The following is a 19,919-nucleotide window of genomic DNA, read 5'->3' as shown; positions in this document are numbered from 1 at the left end:
TCAACACTCCTGAACTATGGGGTTCTTCTGTTCTTGTTCCCTATTTCAGTTAGACCCATAACCACAGTTATCCTCATTTCTTGGAAGGCCTAAACTGCATAGGGCGCAGCCATTAAAAATTGTATAGAAAAGGGATTCATTATGTGGGAAAATGTAATGCATTGCTAAATGTGTAAGCAGGCAATAGGACAGTATAGTGACATTTTTGTAAAAACAATATACATACTGTATGCCTTTATATACATATTTATAGGCAGATCTGGGAGGAGGAGAAGCTATAGACCTAAATATCAAGTTATTTTTGCATAGAGGTGACTGCAGGTGACTTTTTTGTTGCCTTTCTTCCCCTTAATACTATTCAAGTTTAACATTGAACATGCATTTTTAAACTAATAAAAAAAACTGTTATTTAACTGCAAAGAAATTCGGGATGAGACAAGACCCAAAGATCATAGTTTTGATTAAAGGGGATTCCTGAGTGAGTCCTTTGCTCTTCTCTTTCTAAGCAATTTGACCATATTAGTCAAAAGAATTCCCTAATTGATTTCAACCTGTTACCAGTCCACCACTACTGCCAATGTGGGCATGTTTTTAGGGTGTCTCTGAGAGATTAAAGAATCTAGGCATTTCGGCAAGTGATTAAACTCATCTAACTAGAATGAGAGGGAAAGTGATACATGTCCATGAAATGAAGATGGATATTTTAAAAAGACAACTAATGGTAAATAATTCAAAATATTTAATCCAAGATTTGTGTATGTCCTCACATGCTCCCAGATACTTAAAGTCACCTACAAGGACTGTCCACGTGTGTGGCTGGTAAAGAGATGTGGGTTTCATTTACTTGGTGGATCACCTGTTTTCTCACCTTCCAAATCATAAGCAATTGCAGTTAATGCATGTCACCACACGACTATGCAACGCAGTAGAGAAGGGCTTCTCGGTGAACGGCTGCTCTATTTTCACCCCAGGTCATTACTTAACTAGGCCCTCAGTCGGAGACCACAGACAGATAATGTCCTGCCTGCAGCCAGAATGCCACAAAACACACTAATAAGTATTCCTTTTAATGGCTTCCGTACAAAGCTGTCCAAAATGAACGTGCTAATATGTAATAGTTATCAAAACAGGTTTCTTCTTCTTCCTCATTACTTATCCTGAAAACCCACTGGTAATGACTGTTGTTGGGCTGCACCTTATATCTGTAAGTCTGAGAATGGAAACTAGAGCTATTATACATGTCTTCTATCTACATGTTTTTATTTTCCTGAACAGGAGTACTAGCTAAGTTTGCAAAAGGTTGCAACAGGAAGGCAGACTGGGACACAAAGCAGACAGGATAAATTCCCATAATGCCAGTACCTCCAACAGGGTTTCCCTTTTTCCTTCAACAGACTCCCAATGGCCTCCATTTCTCTCCCTCTCTGAACTAAAACAAAAACAACAACAACAACAACAAATAGCTTCTGAGGTCATCCAACCCCGGCAGTCATAAATCAGATAGGGTGAAAGATAAAACAGTATTGGAACCAATGGACTTCTCTTAACGGGCCATCTCAATGGGTCCTTTTCAAACTTTAATGTGTGTATGAATCACCTGAGGATCTTGGTAAAACGCAAATCCTTAGGTCTAGGCAGGGGCCTGGGATTTGGGATTTCCAACCAACTCCCAAAATGATGCTCATGACATTGCTGATCCACAATTCAGTCTTTGGTCTCCAAGGACCTTCACCTTTCCAGCCTTGGCATCTTCTGGATCTCATTGATTGAAATCATCCATTAAAACCAACTTTGCCCAGTGGTGATCCAAGGTAAGCAAAATTGAATCTGGCAGTAAAGGGCTCACCCTTGACCAGGGAATATTATAAAGAAAGTCCAGTACCTTTGTGCCCTCTGCAAAATGTGGGAGGAAAAGGAAGAGGGAGGGCACAATAGAGACAGGAATTGACAGGTAGCAGGAGGACATAGCCAACGTCCCCTCCAGAAGCTAAATAAAAGGGCTTAAATAAAAGAAGAAAAATAAAACAGCACAGCATATTCTTTATTGAAGAAAAAAAATCAGGCATCAAAACAACTGCAGAAACAGGACCAGAACAGAAACAGAGCCTTTGATTTTCTTAACTACTGTTTCTTGAAATCCAAAAGAAGAAGGATTCTCAGGAGGAGAAAAGGAGAGGCGACTGCCAGTCCCTCTGTGGGTGACTGATGCCTTCTGAAGGCATTGGGAACCCTGTCATTAGGCTCTCTCTGCACTCGACACTAGAAATGCAATCACACAAACAAATGAACTGCTGGGCATATTAATTCAATGTTAATGGCCACGGACACCTGCATTCCTAATTTCCAGTTTTATGATTACAGGGCATGCGTGAATTCCGTATGCCTGAGAAGGATACATTTGCTTTCTTCCTAATGAAGTACTAGTCCCTGCTCTTTTCCTGAGTCAATCAAAGACGCCCATTCCTCCATGATTCCATTTACATAAAATGGATAAGTGTGGACAGGTGTCCTCAGATATCTCCACACCATAGCACATCCAGCTTAGAAGGGATCTTATGCCCAGGCTTTCAGTTGCACAGAGGACTCTGAGGCCCACAACGACTGGTCCAAGTCCAGCTCCCAGTTGAGGGAATATTCCAGCACACCAGTTGTTTATAAACAACTCCCCCTCCCTGTGTGTTGTGTATGGAAGCACAGCAGTTCCATACAGTCTGGATGTATGGATTCCGCCTGGCCCAAATTCAGAGCTCATTTACAATTCCTTTGCATTCCCAATTTGCAAGCTTCAGAGAAAGAGTAGAAGGCCAAAGGGGGAAATTTTAGCAAAAAACATGCTTCCTCTGCAGTGACTGCTTATAGAAAACTACAGTTTTCCTGAAAGAGGGGCAGATCCTGAGAATCCAGCTAGAATCCCAGTCCCAGCGACAGGAAGGGGGCCTAAACCAAAGTTCAAACAATAGGTCTCCATGGCAGTAAGGCGCCAACCTCTGGCACCTACGTGAAAGAGCGTGATTTCAGTTGAAGTATATTCCTTTTATTATCCCGGATTACCATAGCCAGAAGCAAGAACTTGGACCTGCCCAGCTGGGCAAGAATCTAAGCATTAACGTAGAGGGAAGGATTATCATATATGCAAGACCTGTAACTTCCTGTAATTGTCAGAGAGACCTTTTTAAAAACTCGCTCAATGTCATAAGAGGAAAAGCAAGAGAGACTATAGGAACTCCTACTCAGTGTCTTTTCTTTACGAGTTACGGAAAGATAAAGGGTTTCAGATGGATGCCCCAGTCTCTGCTATCAGATTTCTTGGGGAAGTGGATTTCCCCAAAATGCAGAGAAATGTGGTTATAGTACTGGCTTGAACAATAATCGGGTGCAATAAAGGTCTGCTGGCAAAGTCTGAACTCTGTCCCTGCAACAGCCAGACCCTTTGTGTGTACTTTGCCAACCCCTAAAAAAGCACCATCTTTGAAATGCTCACTTCCACGTCCTGGCCACCTTGGACCATTATCCTTCCAACTCATAATTCTTCCCAGGCCTCGGCACATCAGTGCAGACTCGCTGATCCTGTACTGCCGCCCTTCTTCCTTCCCCGCTGATCCCCCTTTCATGGCTTCCCTTCCTATGGTGGAAGGACTGAAAGTGAGACTTATGGTGAATCTCCTCCCCACATCATCAATGTCCGAGCCCCTTCTCTTCCAACCCTCCCGGCCCTATTGCCAACCTTGGATCAGTTCAAGCACTCTCCCCTACTATGTTTCTAACCCTGTGCTGCTGAGCACTGATTAAGAGTCTCCACGCAGGGTCTGCAGACATTCCTGGAATCTCAGTGTCCTATATTCTACCACAGCTCTTCCAAACCTTCACCACTCTTACCAAATCCCCATCGCATCCCCAACTTCCTGCCCTCAGCAGACAGTCTTGACTCCTACTTCACTGAGGAAAATAAAGCCCCCAAGAAGGTTAGGCAAGATCCCCTATGCCTATTAATGTAGCCAAATATGCATCCATGCTCACTCCATCTCCTTCAGAGCATGATATCTACGCTCATGTTCAAGGCCATCTCACCACCAGTGCTCTGTGTCAGTCCCCTCTTCCCTCTTCTGAGCCCAAGACCCTGTTCCTCTCCGGTGCTTCCTCTCTCCCCTGTATTCTCAACTTCTCTCATCAGCTTCCCTTTGTTTAGCATTAAAATGCACCCCAGTACGTGCCATAGTCAAGGTCTCCACTAATCTTCCATCTTCTCTTACAACTGCTCCATCTTCCCTGTCAAGCTGGTCAAAGAAATCAGCCACACTTGCTCCCTTCACTGCCCCCTTTCGCTCACTGCAATCAAGCTTCTCTTTCCTTCACTGCTAAAAACGTTCTGGCAAAAGTTATAGCTCATCTCCTAAATAACAAACCCAGGCGCAACGGACACCTTTCAGACCTTATCTTATGTGAATGTTCCACCACTCCTTTCTCAAAAATCCCTGGCCTTGTTCTAGCCCCGGGTCGGCTCCTGTGATCCCACTCTTTCGTTTCTCTCCCCTACTTCTGCTTTACTAACTTCTGTCGATTTCACTTCTAACCTTTGGCATGCCCCATGGTTCCAGTCTTTTAACTTCACATGCTCAGGTAAGAGGGCTCTTACCCACTGTCATGGATGGAGGACCCAGAGTAACCATTTCCTGGTCCAAGCTTCCTAAAGAACCACAAGGTACCTCATTTTCTGACTGATTCTTCCTTTCCCACAATGTCCAAGTCACAAAAAAGGGACCCACTAAGTCTGGGTGCCTTCATATAGGAAAGAGTTCCAGGAAATTAGAAAAGTTCAAGATGCAGGAGAGAGGAAGAAAGTCTCCTCTAAATCAGGAAAGAATGGAACTATTCAGGGCACAAATAGAGGGCTTAACTTTGGCAATAACAGTTTTTCTGAGAAAGACAACTTTGTATTTATCGAGGGCCTACCGGTGCCAACAAGTACTAAACATCTGGCATATAATAGCTCAGTTTATACTCATAGTAACCTTGATAAGGACTGTCATTCTTGTTTTACAGAAGAGGGACTACATGCTAAACACGGCTAATTAATTTGCCCACGGTCACAAAGCTAGTAAGTGCCAAAGCTGAGACTCAAACCAAAGCCAGCTTTCTCCAATGTCATGGTCCTAAAGCATGGGAGAAGTAAAACAAGGATCCTGGAGAGAAGAGAAATGGCAAAGAAAGAGAAGGGAAATTGAGACGTCTGACAAGCTTCTGAATGTGAATATGAATAGAAAGAAAAAGGAGTGTCACCTAATCTAATAAACTCAAAAGCTTGATAGAATATTTCCTTACGCTTTCCCATCACAATCTCTTTCTCTATAAAATCCAATTGTCATCTGGATCAATATTTCCCTTCCAGCTGATGTTTTTTAAAATGTATTACTTTAAATCTCATTTGTGGTCTTTTCCTTATTCTTTGAATTTTGAATGGAAATTTAAGAGGGGAATGGAGTTCTTTTTTGTGCTTCCATTTGGTGATTTTTGACTGTCTTCCTCCTTCTACCTTCACCCTCCCTCCCCGCATCACCTATGGTGATGGAGGAATTTGTACACTCCAATATTACTTTGGGTCTTGGCAGCCTGGGCATTCAACACAATAGATACTCCCTAGGAGCCTGGATATATTTTCCTGAGGCTTAACCTTGGTTACTGCCTTTCAACCTCATCTCTGACTTTTTAAATTAAAATTTTCAATCATTTCTATAATTTCATTGGGCTCTTATGGGAAGGAGGCAGAGGAGGATGAAGTAAGAAATCCATATATTTATTTCCTCGGCTTTTTCTTTAAACTTATTATGATTTTCTATGAGCCAAGAGAGTGATCCCTCCCTTTTTTGCTTAGCTTTGGAAATGGATTGTGACCAACAAGACTACATTGGGCGGCTCCGGGATGCTGGGTGAGTATATGTGATGAACACGAGTGCATGTATTGAGGTGAGCTGAGGGCATTGTCTCTGAGGGAAAGACCATTGAAAACCACTTCTCCTGCAAGATTCCTTTCCCCCATGGGAATTAAAAACCAAGATGCCAGATACTTTCTTTAAATGTTATAGTGAGAAAGGGAAAATGATTCTGACCAATGATATAAAAATCATAGTGTCAATCCAATTACTTCAAGTTGACTTTAAATTTGACTTCAGTTAGCTGTTCAATAAACACCTCTGCAGTGCAAGAGTAGTTCAGAAACTATTTAACTAAAAGACACTATGCTGATAGTCTACTGTTGTTCTCTTAATAAATGCCTCCAACTAGACCTCAAGATTTTGGTAATATACAGAGCAAGAATAATGGAGCTTGTCTCACTCCAGGCCCTGTTCAGCCACAAGGTGTCTTAAAAGTCCACATTTGTGCCAACCCCTCAAAGAAGCTTTCCCCTTGAATTGGAGAACAAGCTCCCTGGGAAACCTTTGGCCCCAGTCATCAGGAAATTCATACTGAAGAATGGAGCAAAACCCATAAAAACTACATATAAAGAAAGGAAAATGATTCAAGTTACAGAAATTAGATCTTAACCTGAGATTCAAGGTGTGAGGAGACACGCACAGAGAGAAGCAGGTGATGTGTCTCTGAGAGGATGAAAGTGTTGAGAGGAACAGCCCAAAGGACAGTTTAACTGAATGGAACTTTGGTAAAGGCAAGGTGCTATGGCGCCACCGAATCTGGGGGCAGGGACTTGAGGGAGCTTCAAGACTGTGATGGCTCTCACATTCCAAGTGAACACATGACTCTTCCTCCATAGTCAGTACTCATTTTTCTTGTTCATCTCCCCCTTGATAATAAGCCATTTAATGTATCTCAGTGCCCCAGCAGAGCATGTCAGATAGTAAGAAGCCAGTGAACATGGAGGGAGGGAGGGAGGAAGGAAAGAAAGGAGGGAGGGAGGGAGGGAAGTTATGGCAACTGGAAAGCCTACATACAGACACAGATGAAACAACAACTTAAAATGAGCAACAGGACCTGTCTTAAGTAGACAACTGAAAGACCTAGAAAATTTGTGGAATTTCTGAAAAATTAAGTGAGTTCAGCTCAGTGGAAAAGAGGTGCAATATGCCTTAGTAGCAAAGACAAAAAGGGAAAGCCTGAGGGTGGGAACAGAGAACAACATCCCCTATTCTTTGCTCCCCTGAGGGCCAAGGCCAGAAGTTAGCACAGAGCCTGGCAAGGGGTGTTCTTCTACAAACACGTTGAATGGATTTGAAGTTCATCTCTAAGGCACTTTCCAGCTCAGCTATTATAGGACTCTGCCTTTTAGGATCTCCTATGACAGGCAAATCCCTCGGACTGTGCTTGGGCCTGGCCAAACAGGTAAAACTACAAGTTGAAGGGTAGAAACAGAAGCGAAAGCTTGGCCTTGAGAAGCACACTCACTGTTCCAGCGTGGGAGGCTCCCTGGATTGCTGACCAAACCAATGCTTTCTCCAAGAAAGACCATTCTGCTAATTGATGGCAGCAGACACTGACGGGAGAAGAGCTGTGATTCAGAATCTGCTCCCTGATTACCCATTCAATTGATAGTCTACACTGCAGAATACTTTTGTAAGACATCTGTTCCACATTTTTCCCACACTGCAGCCCTCCAGAACCTCATTGTCTAAAGAGGACAGCTACCTTGCCACTTGAGGCTTATTTTCATTCTTCTTCCATTCTGTCTTGTTCTTCCTAACAAAGAAGCTTAGTTGGGCTCACTCAATGATTTAGGGAAACTGCTCTCTGCCTTAACTAGAAGGCACTTAGCCTGTGGTGGGAAGAATGACTTAGTTTTTGTCTGCATTTATGAATGGGCAGTCAATCAAAATGGAAGGAAGGAACGAAGGAAGGTGGGGAAAGAGAGGGAAGGAGGAGCAAGGGAAGAAGGGAAGACCCAAGGGAGGGAGGGAGGGCATATACACAGATGCAAATGAAAACAGAAATGCCGGAGAAGCCCTGTCTCAAGTCCACAGCTAAAAAATCCCAGAACATTTTGTTGAATTAGTTTCTGAGAAAGAAGACACTGAATCAAAGTTCTGAATAACTAGGTTCATGTCTCAGTGCTGCTACTTTGAAGAAATCACTTTAACGGGATGGCCAGATATAGGTGAACTCTGTTTTCCTACCTGAAAGGAGTAGCAGCCCTTCATAAATCCCCAGGGCTATTCCTTCATGTGGTTCTGCCTTTGTGTTCCTAGACAAAGTTTGAAGTGGACCTGCCTCTAAGGCGTCACCCTTCCCCATCAACGTCAGTGCCCCCACATACACACACACGTAGAGGATAAAGTCCAAGTTCCCCAACATGGTATTGAAGCTGCTGTGGCCTGGTTCCCCCACACCCCCATCTTGGTCTTTCCATTCGAGCAGCACCCCGTGGCTCATAGATCCTTGAACCCACCCCAACCTGCATGTCTCTGTGCTTTTGCTCATGGTTCTGCTCTGCCTGGAACCCTCACCTACCCTCACCCCCCAGACCAGCTGCTACTCAGGTCTCTTCCTAAAGCCTGCCATGACTCCTGCCTGCTCACCCCCCTTGGCAGAAGTGTCCCCCTACCCTGAGCATGCCTCTTTCATTGCAGTGGCCACATTCTATAACATTTATTGGTTTCCTAGGTCTGGCCCCCGACTAGATAGTGAAGCCCTTTGGGTAGAAACAATGTCTTACCTCCATCACTGAGCTCCACCTTTGAGCACCATGACCAGCACACAGTAGGCATTCAATAAGTGTTCGTTGGTGAAGGGATAAATGAATGAGTGATCATCTTCTCCCTGTACTGGAAACCCAGATGCTCGTTAGAAGATGAAAACTAAATTTGAAACCACTCTGTTGCTCCCTCCCTCCAACCTCCTAATGGATGCATGTTTTGCACCTTTTTCTCCTCGTACCCTCTCATTTCTGTCTTATTCCCCTTTGTCACTTTAATGGCATGCCAGTTCCCACGTGCTGGTCTGACACAAAAGGTTGGAAGCCTGGCGATGGTGATACAACAAAGTATCAACTCCCAGAGATGGCCTGGGTTAGCTGGGGGCATCAGGAAGCATAGGGAGATTCCTGAAACTTATTCCTGGGGATGTAAAGTGTGTGCTGAGAGACAGTACTTCCCATTTCAAGTACACCAAGAAGAGCCTGACATGCAAGGATGGGTGCCACATCAGGCGTGTTGCATTCCATTCTAGACCCCTCCCCATTCATGTTAGAAAGGTGCAAATAGTGGTTAGAGGGCCATCTATCAGGATTTCTGCAGAGGGGACCTGGGCTCTGTGAGGACTTTTGGAATAAGTGACCTTAATATTCTCTGCCCCTATATTGGCAGGTCTCAATCTTTGAGTGCAATTTGGGAAACTGCGGTGAGTTTTTGATTGGGGCCATGATTCAGACCCTATTATCTCATCCCACTCCTCTTCCTTCTCCAGTAGGGGCTACTGGGAAGACTAAGGCCCTGTGTGCCCCTTCTCCTGGCCCCACCCTAAGGAAGGGTGGGCATCATCCTCCCCTGGGTTCTTTCAAGGGCCAACCTGTGAAAAGGAAAGTGAAAATTAAGAGTTTTAGAGAAAGACTCGTCCTACACACAAGACTCGTAGCAACGTGGGCAACAGCAGGCTTGACAGTGATGATCTCAATATCTTTGGCACAAGCACCTCCCTGGACCTTTGCTTGGATGTATGTAGGTAAGCACCAACCCCAGAACCTTCCGGCATCGTCCATGGCTCACCTGCCAGTTTGAATGTTGGCAGCAGCCCAGAGCCCTCACCCAGCCTAGCAGCTGAAGACAGAAATGATGAGTACTGACTGAGAGAGGCTTTCTTGGAGGAATCTCAGATCAAAACAAAACTTGAGGAGCTGGAGCCCCATGGGGCAGCTGAGGGCAGGGCCAGAGGAATATCATTTTGTGGCTGTTACTACAATTCGAATCCCCAGTGTAATGGGCAATTTCCCCACATAGTTTTGTTGCGTTCAGAACAATTGGACCAAGAGGCCTCCTGAGGAAAAGTATGGGAGTAAACAATCCAGGACTCGTGGAAGTGCCCTGAGTAGGGAGGGTGGCCGCGAGGCCTGCACCCACAGACCATGCAGGGTTCTTGGGGACGTGTCCGAGCTGCCTGGGACAGCTGAAAGAAACCTGCTGCTGACAGCAGTGCAGGGAGAGATGACAATGATGGGGACAAGAGAAGGAAAGCCACTTTTCATCAGAACTATCTAGTGACTGCCAGGGAAGGTGTTCCTGGGCCACACAGATCCAGGTGATGGGGCCTCTGTGTGCTTTGCCCAGCCTGGATAAAACGGGGTCTGTGTATGGTAGGACAATGGAATGCAATGCCTTTGCTTGCCACAGTCCTGCCTAAAGAAGGGCACAGGCTCTGCCCGAGTCTAGAGTCCCCTCCCATATATGGCTGTTTCTGCACTGCCATCCCTGCTTACCTCCCAGGCCCCACAGGGCTCGTGGGATGGATCTTAAAAAAAAAAAAAAAAAAAAAAAAAAAAAAAAAAAAAAAAAAAACCTGGAACTTTTTGTAGGCCCAAGAGAAACTGAACTCCAAGGCACACAAATACTATTAGTATCCCCAGCCCCCATACCTTCTCCACACCAGCTTTCCTGGTTTCCTAAGGCAGAGGGAAGTAGGGTCTTCCAATGTAAAATGATCTTTAAATACCAAGAGGTATTTTTGAATAAGATCATAGAAGACTGGAAAGAGTCCATATGAAACATAGGAAGTGGATAGATACAATAGTATCCGCTACAGCCAAACCCTCCCCCACTGCAATAGGAACTGCTTGCTGAAGGCCAGTTACCCAACATGCTGCAGATTAATCAGATAGCAGCTCCAAAAGACTGTGTAAGGAAGGAGAACCCAGGTAGGAGGGAAAGGTGGAGAGGCAGCCAGCCACCTCCATTTTCTCCCTCCAAGAGTCACATGAGATAAAGAGAAACCATCCAGGATAGGGTAGGACTAGGGAAGGTATTCCAAATGTTTCTGTAATGGGTAAGCACACCCAGTTCCTTTCACCAGACCTTTGCCCTTAGCTGCTCCTAAAAGGGTGGGACTTAGGGAACAAGAGAAGGAGATAGGACAAAATGAAGGTGAAGACACTACCTTGTCTTTTCCGTTACACACACATTTCCAGATAAGTAGGGAACTTTCTGACCTTCCCTAGTGATATTACAGACAGCCCCTAACCTGAGCTCAACTTTCTGGACTGAGATGGGTGGGTCTGGGTGGCATAGGGGGTGCCGCTGACATCCCGGTATTACAAGGCATCACTATTGCTTGAGCCTCCCTAATTCAGTGCTTTAGCTGAGATACGAGGGGAGCTGAGGAGATCTCAACTGCAGATGGTACCTTGTGGTTTCTTGCCCATCTTCTACTGGAGGGGGAGGAAGAGTCCTCTGATTCCCATTGGCCAGTCTCCTGTCCTTAAGAAACTCAATTAAGTGACTGGTGACAGATGGTCTTAGCCCTGAAGGTCTCAGAGGGCTGGCTGTACCTCTCCCCCCACTCTAACTCCATCTATTTCTGAGAACAGGAAAGCTGGTGGTCAACAGCTAAGAAGTTGTCAAGACTAGCTGAAACCACTGCAAACCAAGATGGCTGTCTTTGAAGTGGCCTCCAAAAGATTTTAAAGCTCATTATAATCTCCATGCTAAATAACACACCTACCACTGCCATAATAGATGACAATTGCCATGACAATAGCCATAAGAGACCACAACTAAGCTAAAAGAGGGGGGAACCCTGAGTCTGACAAAGCTGCTGCTGCCCCTTTCCCAGAAAATCCATGGATATGCCTCCTACCTATTTACCTAAACCTCCCCTTCATTTCTACTATCCTATTTAGACCGCCTCTTGACTGCCTAGGAATGAGCAGTTGATTTGAGAGCTGTGCTCCCCCTTCTCCATTGGAATAAAAAGCTTGTGCTGCTGTTAAAGCTCACTTTTGGTCTCATAATTGGCTTCACGAGATGGAGGGGGGAGAAAACCCTGCTCGGGGTCCTTGAAAAGGGAACTTTGGCCCCTTGGTAACAATGTGTTGCCCTGGCCCATCTGGTGCCTTTGATAACAAAGAGGGGGTGTCTACCAAAGAAGCGCCTATTCCCTCTACTATGGTTTTTATGTTTGGATTAGAAGTTTCTCAGCAGGGAGGTGCCAACAAGATACGGAGCTAAGCATGGTCTATATTCTGGCCCTGTCACCTACTGGTGCTGGGTGTGATCTTGGGCAAGTCACTCAAGTTTTCTGGCAATTCAGGTGCCCCCATAGCAAACAGAGATTGCATTTTTGTCATCTAAAAACAAGTGAGACTGTCAGGCTTGAACTTTTGATGGGCCTGACAAGCCAGCAACTGTTGAAAGGTTCTTGAGTTTCTCTTAGGGTTAAAACATGAATAAAAAAGGAAAAGGAAACAAGTTGAAAAGGGGACACATACTCTCTGAAGAAAAAGACTTGTCAAATACTGAGTTGTGTGTTTTTTCCAAGGGATCAGTTATCTTCTTCTGTACAGATAATACAGCATAGGATAAAAATAACACTAGGTGAATAAAAATATTAAACATTAGGTACAAAACTATTTAAATATTTAATAATGAAATCATTAAATATGTGTGTGTGCTTAGTACATAGTCAAGGGCTTTATAGACAGGAGCCATGGGAGATTCTGACAGAAAATTCTAACCTCTTGATTTCTTTTTTTAATCTTCCTTTGTACAAGGCCACCTCTTGCTCTCCTGTAATCACCTTTAGGACTTCTTTAGGATCTCTTATCAGAAAAGGGACTCCAGTCAAGATGGCAGAGTATGTAAATGCTGTGCCTACCTTCTCTCACAACCATGTCAAAATTACCACTAAACTACAAAACAACCATCATTGAGAATCACCTGAAATCTTGCTGAACCAAAGCCCTACAACTAAGGACTTGCAGAAGAAGCCACCTCAAGACTCGTAGGAGGGGAAGAGACATGGAACAGACTGATCCCACACCTGTGTGTGACCATTAAAAATCTGGAGGGAAAACTGAGCTGCAGGGATCCCCCGCCTGAAGGAACAAGGGGTCCCAGCACAACACCAGGCTCCCAGCCCAGGTTCCAGTGGCAGAGAGAGAAGTCCCCATAATTTCTGGCTGTGGAAACCAGTGGACATTGTGGCTGAGTGAGACAAAGGGCAGCTGGCGCCCCAGGAGCTCCTCTTAAAGGGACCCCACAAGGACTTACCGATGGAATCACTGGCTCTGAGCTCCAGCGCTGGGGCAGCAGTTGGAGCTGTGACAGGGACATACAGGGGAAATGAGTTGTCTGCCTTCAGGAAGATAGCTGGAGGAGCAGCATTCTCCCAAACGGAGGAGCTGGTGGAAGTCATTATTTCTTTATTGAATCCTCCCCTTCCCGGCGTACAGACACAGGTGGCCACAATATCTGAGTCTTCATCCATCTAGCTGACACCATTCATTTGCCAGCCCTGGTGATTCTGAGACCACACCCCTCCCAACTTTCAGGCACACCCAAGCTGCTTCCAGTGGCTTTTTTGTACAAACCACCTGCTTTGGTTCATGCTGCAGACTTTCCTAAGGTCTCTTAAAGGTTCACAAAATAAACAGAAGTGGCATCTGTCTCGAGTGTGTCCCATATCACTGGCTGAATACCCTAAGTCCGGCAGCTGGCCTTGGCTTATGACTTGGCCTCTCGAGGTACTCCCAAGCACTACACAGGTGGCGACCATTTGCAGATTGCTTTGTGGCTCCTGCCGGGTGGGCCCAGGTGTGGCACAGGCTGCGGCTGAACTTGGCCTGCAGTGGGTCCCATCCCAGGTGGCCCTGGGACAGGCACACCCAGTGGCTAGCCTCAAACCTAGCCGGAGTATCTCCCAGGTACCTCCAATTTGACGAACCCAAGGGGCTGATTGGGCAGGCACCAGAGCACTGCTGAGGCAGATCCTGCTCTGTAGGGTCAGCTCCTGCTCCACAACTCCTCCACTGTAGTCACAGCCAGTCCTCACAACCAATGAGCCCAAGGATCAATCCCACCCATTGACATGCAAACAGCAACCAAGGCTCAACTACAATAGGAGGGCACACACAAGGGACACACCTGGTATGCGTGGCTCAAGTGACCAGGAAGGCTGCACCACTGAGCCCCACAGCACACCTACTACATAAGGCCATTCTATTAAGATCAAAAGACATAAAAGCACTACCTCATACACAGAAACAAACACAAGGAGGCAGCCAAAAGGGGGAGACAAACATAACCCAAATTAAAGAACAGAACAAACCTCCAGAAAAAGAACTAAACAAAATGGAGACAAGCAACCTACCAAACACAGAGTTCCAAACACTGGTTATAAGGATGATCAGTGAGTGATCTCAGGGAGAACTTCCAAAAAGAGAGATAGGAAGCATAAAAATGGAGATGGAAACCATGAAAAAGAACCAGTCAGAAATAAAGACTACAATAACGGAAATGAAGAATACATTACAAGGAATCAGCATTAGATTAGATGAAGCAGAGGACTGAATCAACAATTTAGAAGATAAAGTAGCAGAAAATACCCAATCAGAACAGCAAAAAGAAAAAAAATCCAAAAAATGAGGACAGATTAAGGGGCCTCTGGGACAATATCAAGCATACCAATATTCACATTATACAGGTACCAGAAAGAGAAGAGAAGAGAGCAAGGAATTGAAAACCTACTTGAAGAAATAGTGACAGAAAATGTCCCTAACCTGGTGAAGGGAATAGATATACTAGCCCAGAAAGCATAAAGCGTCCCAAACAAGATGAACCCAGAGAGTCCAACACCAAGACACGTCATAATTAAATGCCAAAGATTAAAGACAAAGAGAGAATCTTAAAAGCAGCAAGAGAAAAGCAGTTAGTTACCTACAAGGGAGCTCCCCTAAGACTGTCAGCTGATTTCTCAATAGACACTTTGCAGGCCAGAGGGATTGGCAGGAAATATTCAATGTGTTGAAAAGGAAGGCTCTATAACCAAGATTACTGTACCCAGCAAAGCTATCATTTAGATTCAAAGGACAGATAAAAATCTTCCCAGATGAGAAAAAGCTAAAGGAGTTCAGCATCACCAAATCAATATTATAAGGAATCTTAGAGGGACTTCTTTAGGATGAAAAAAAAAAAGGAAAAATACGAATAATAAAATGGCAATAACTACATATCTATCAACAATTACTTTCAATGTAAATGGATTAAATGCTCCAATCAAAAGATAGGGGGGCTGAATGGATAAGAAAACAAGACTCTTACATATGCTACCTAAAAGACTCACTTCAGATCAAAAGACACACACAGACTGAAAGGAAAGGAAAGGAAAAAGATATTTCATGACAATCGAAACAAAAAATCTGGAGTAGCAATATTTGTATCAGACAAAATAGACTTTAAAACAAAGACTATAACGAGACAAAGAAGGACCTAAGAATCCCACTAATGGGTATGTATCCAAACAAACCCAAAATGCTGCTTCAACAGGATGTGCTCATCCATATGTTCATTGCAACTTTGTTTACAATGGCCAAGATATGAAGACAACCTGGATGTCCTTGAATTGGTGAATAGATAAAGAAGAGCTAGCACATACATACAGTGGAATATTATTCCGCTGAAAAAAAGAAGGAAATCTTGCCATCTGTGATAACATGGATGGACCTCAAGGGTATTATGATGAGTGTAGTAAGTCAGACAGTGAAAGACAGATGTCATATGATTTCATTTATAAGTGGAATCTAAAGAACAAAATAAATAAATGAAACAGAAACAAACTCATAGATACAGAGAGTACTTTTATGGTTGCCAGATGGCAGGGCGTTTGAGGATGGGTGAAAAAGAGGAAGGGACCAAGAAGTACAAATTGGTTATTATACAGTAATCATGGGGATGTAGGGTATAGTATAAGGAATATTGTAAGTAATATTGCAATAACTATATATGGTGTCAGAGGGGTACTAGATGTATTGGAGTGATAGATGGGAAAGGGGGATTGGGGCAGGGTGAAAAAGGTGAAGGGATTAAGAAATACAAATTGGTGGTTATAAAATAGTCATGGGGATGTAATGTAAAGCATAGGGAATATAATGGATAATATGGTAATAACTATGTACAGTGTCAGGTGTGTACTAGAGAGGGGGATCACTTCATAAATTATATAAATTTCTAACCACTATGCTGTACACCTGAAATTAATATAAAATAATACTGAATGTCAAATGTAATTGAAAAATTAGAAACGGGGGAAAGATAAAGGGGAATAAGAGATTCAAAATTCCAGATATAAAACAAGTAAGTCTGGGGGATGTAATACACAGCATAGGAAATATAGTCCATAACATTGTGATAGCATGGTGCGGTGACAGATGGCTGCTGGACTCATGATGATTACTTCTTTAGCATAGGGAATATAATCAATAATATGGAAATAACTATGTATAGTGCCAGGTGGGTACTGTTGAACCCCTATGAGGTACACCTGAAACCAATATAACATTGTATTTAGCTATGTTTTAATAACATCTTTAAAATATAAAACTACTAACCTCAAGTATAGTCTTAAAATGGATTCTGAGAATGCACCTCGATTAACAAGGAAGGAGTTCTGTGATTGATGGAGATATTTGCCTCGGACACAGACGTAAAAAGTGGTGGCACATTTGCCATATATTTGACATCCCTACAAAGTATAAACTCCTATTTCACTAAGTTCATAGACATCCAAACTCTCCATAGTAACAATACCGGTTTTAAAATAAACATTCCATTTTCTATACGTCTAAATGAGAGCTATTCTTCAGAGTAGTCATCTTTCAAAGCTAGTTATTCCAACAGCTTATCACTGTGATTAAAATTTTGGAGTTCTCAGTAAGCCCAAAATACAAATCAAACTCATTACTTTGTAGGCAAACTTGGTTTTGACTAAGATGATACTTTAGGAGTTGGGTAAATTACTTATTTCACCAATCTTGGCTCTAAATGTCTTCCAATTCATGAAAAAATTAAATCTGTCTCGAAGGATGCAAATGTGCTATCAATCAGGGTATTAAAATTATTCTGCCAATAATTTGAGTGTCTATATTGTATCAGGTGCAACGCTCAGTGCTGAGAATGAAAATAAAAGGCATAATTCCTACCCTGAGGAGTTCATAATCTGTGTCAAGCAGACAAGGATGCTGGCAGTTAAAATCCAGCATAGCAAGTGCTATAGTTACGGAGAGCTCAAGCTGTGCTGAAGGCAGCCAACTCACTCTGAGGGGATGGGGAAGAATGAGGAAAGATGTCCCAGAGGTACCTCTTCAGTTCAGCACTGCGGGACACGAATGAGTCAGGTCATACTGGAATGGGGGAGGGGAGGACACATAAGTGAGAAGGACTTTCAAAAGGGACAGCATGTGCAAAGACCTGGAGATAGAAGAAAGCCTGGGCCATTTGGGGAGCCTGCAAGTGATTCATAAATGGTGGCAGCAGAAGCTGTTGTATGATGAGGGAGAAATGCACACAGGCCTGATATCCCAGAGGGGCTGGGTTTTATCCTGAAGGCCAAAAAGACCCACAGACCAATTTGCTTCTTTTGGAAAGAGCACTTTGAGCTCCTTCCAGGTGCCATGCCCTGTGCCAGGCCCATGGAAACGATAAAAACACGAACCAGAACCAGATCTGTCCCTGCCCAGACCATGACCAGTAGTCACACTGGGTTAACATGGGTGAAGTTCTCGGCTTTGACTACCATGTAGGCCGCTGGCCTTGCTTTTGCCTCAGTCTCACAGCCAGGATTTCACCTTTGACATCATGGCATGCCTCTCTCACAAATAGAAAAGGAGACAGAGAGAGAACAAGTCAGAAGGAAGGACATCGCCTTTACTGGAAGAGTGCTCAAAGCATATGTCCCTTTACTACAATTCACTTGCAAATAGCAACAAGCTTAAAATTCTTTGTATAGTCTTAACACTATGTAAAAAAAAAAAAAAAATGCCAGCATGCAGCTGCATGACCGAGTAAAAGAAACTCAGATTAGGAGATGATTAACTTGGGTTGGAAGTTTCTTCTTCTGTCTGGGCCTCCAAGTTTTCATCTACAAAATGAAGAAACCCAACTTGTTTCATTTGGAAGACTAAATGGCATGTTTGCAAACTGCCTAGCACAGTACCTGGTACATAATAGGTACTCAAAAATGGTAGGTATTTTCTCTCTACCACTCATTATTACAAGCCCATGGCTGGTAGACACATGACAAAGGCAATATTGATACAGGAGAGTTAGCATGTCCCTAGGTAGACAGGGAGGTCCCTGGTGGAATAAACAAAAGACAGCCATATCCTAAAACTCCAGGTTTTGAAATCACTCCTTCGCTTCAGGACATAATGTAACAAGGCCTTGAGGTTAATCATAAAATTCCTTTTGGCCTGACACATGGAGCAGATCTGATAGATAAAGAGTGGGTTACTTTGTTAATTCCTTCAGGATGGGCAAGCAGAACAAACCTGGTAGACGAATTTCATTAGAAGGCGCCAGTTCCCTTCTTCAAACAAGTTCCCTTCTTCAAACAGCTCCCCTTCCCCAAGCAGGCAAGGGAAGGTATAAAAGTAAGAGCTTTTGCCTCAGTCATGGGGCACCCCCCATTCAGGACCCCCTCCGGCTAGGGAGCTGCAACCTCTTCTCCTGCCTCTAATAAACTATCCTCTTTTTAAAACTTTTTGCCTCCCCCTGGTCCGTGTTTCCATTCTTCGGCTTCACGAGACACGATCCCGGCCCACACTCAGAAACTGCCAGCAGATCCAACATCACCTACATCAATATAATATAATACCGGGTCTTCTATTAAGTTTTGCTCCAAAAGACGCATTAGAGCTGATGGTCTGGTTAGGTCATATTTTCGGGGAAACACGGTACATCGATAATGTGACATCATGCTGTACAACCCCCAGTCATACACAATCAGAATCAGATCAAACTCGGGAGGTGAAAAGTATGTGTGCAATAACACTGGGTTATTTACGATGCTCGTCTTGGGTTGTGGTGGGCTCCTCTACCTGCAAGCCTGTGAGTTCCCACAGGCTCTATCCTGCTGAACGCCTGTGAGTGCCCTGCCAGGCAAGAAGTGTCCCCACAGCACCAGCAGTCCTGAGCGTGGATTTCACTCCAGCCGCTACAAACCACACTCGGCCCCACAAAAGAAAGGAAAACAGGAGAGACATTGGATTGGATCTTCCAGAAGGTCTTTGTTGCAATTTTCTCCATCATTGAAAAAAAAAAAATTACATCATCAAATAAAGACAATAGCAGCACAGTTTATTGAAATGTTTCAAGCAAATTTGCTTTTGTACTTTTTCTAAGAATATTATGAAATTCCCTCCTCCCCCCACCCCTCATTATTTTCTGTAAAATGCCTTTTTTTTTAAGCACCATGAAATCCTACAGAGAGAAAAATAGGTAAAACACCTCCACACATAGGTTTATTGTGGTCATTGTCACTGGGTCACCTGCCTGTGACTGTGGGACAGGGAAGGAGGCCTGAGGCTGGTTTGCATGTGGATTGGTTTGCATATCTCTTCTAGGCACCGCTGCACCTTCTCCCTTCAAGCTTGGCTCCCTGCTGGCAAAGGAGAGGTTTTCCAATCATTCTCTGCAGCATGGGTCTGCTCTTATTGATGGAACGGAAGTCTTCGCGGGGATTTTTTTTTTTTTTAATGCACAGGGAACTATTCGAGATTTTTCACTTAACCGAGAACACAAAGTAGATTCCCAATCTCTTAGGCACCTGTGAAAATGATAATCACATTCAGTGAAGTCAGAGACACCTGTCATTTCCCTTCATGAGACGTAGGGGCTGCCACGGGAGGATTGAGGTTTACAGGGACTGTGGGCAGGTTGATGAAGTGCAATGCAGCTGGTTTGTTGTGTGAGGGCAGAGGGTAGGGCTTTATTCTA

This window comes from Rhinolophus ferrumequinum, chromosome 6 (genome assembly GCF_004115265.2).
Source record: "Rhinolophus ferrumequinum isolate MPI-CBG mRhiFer1 chromosome 6, mRhiFer1_v1.p, whole genome shotgun sequence".
Taxonomy (NCBI): Eukaryota; Metazoa; Chordata; class Mammalia; order Chiroptera; family Rhinolophidae; genus Rhinolophus; species Rhinolophus ferrumequinum.
This window is presented reverse-complemented; position numbering follows the sequence as displayed.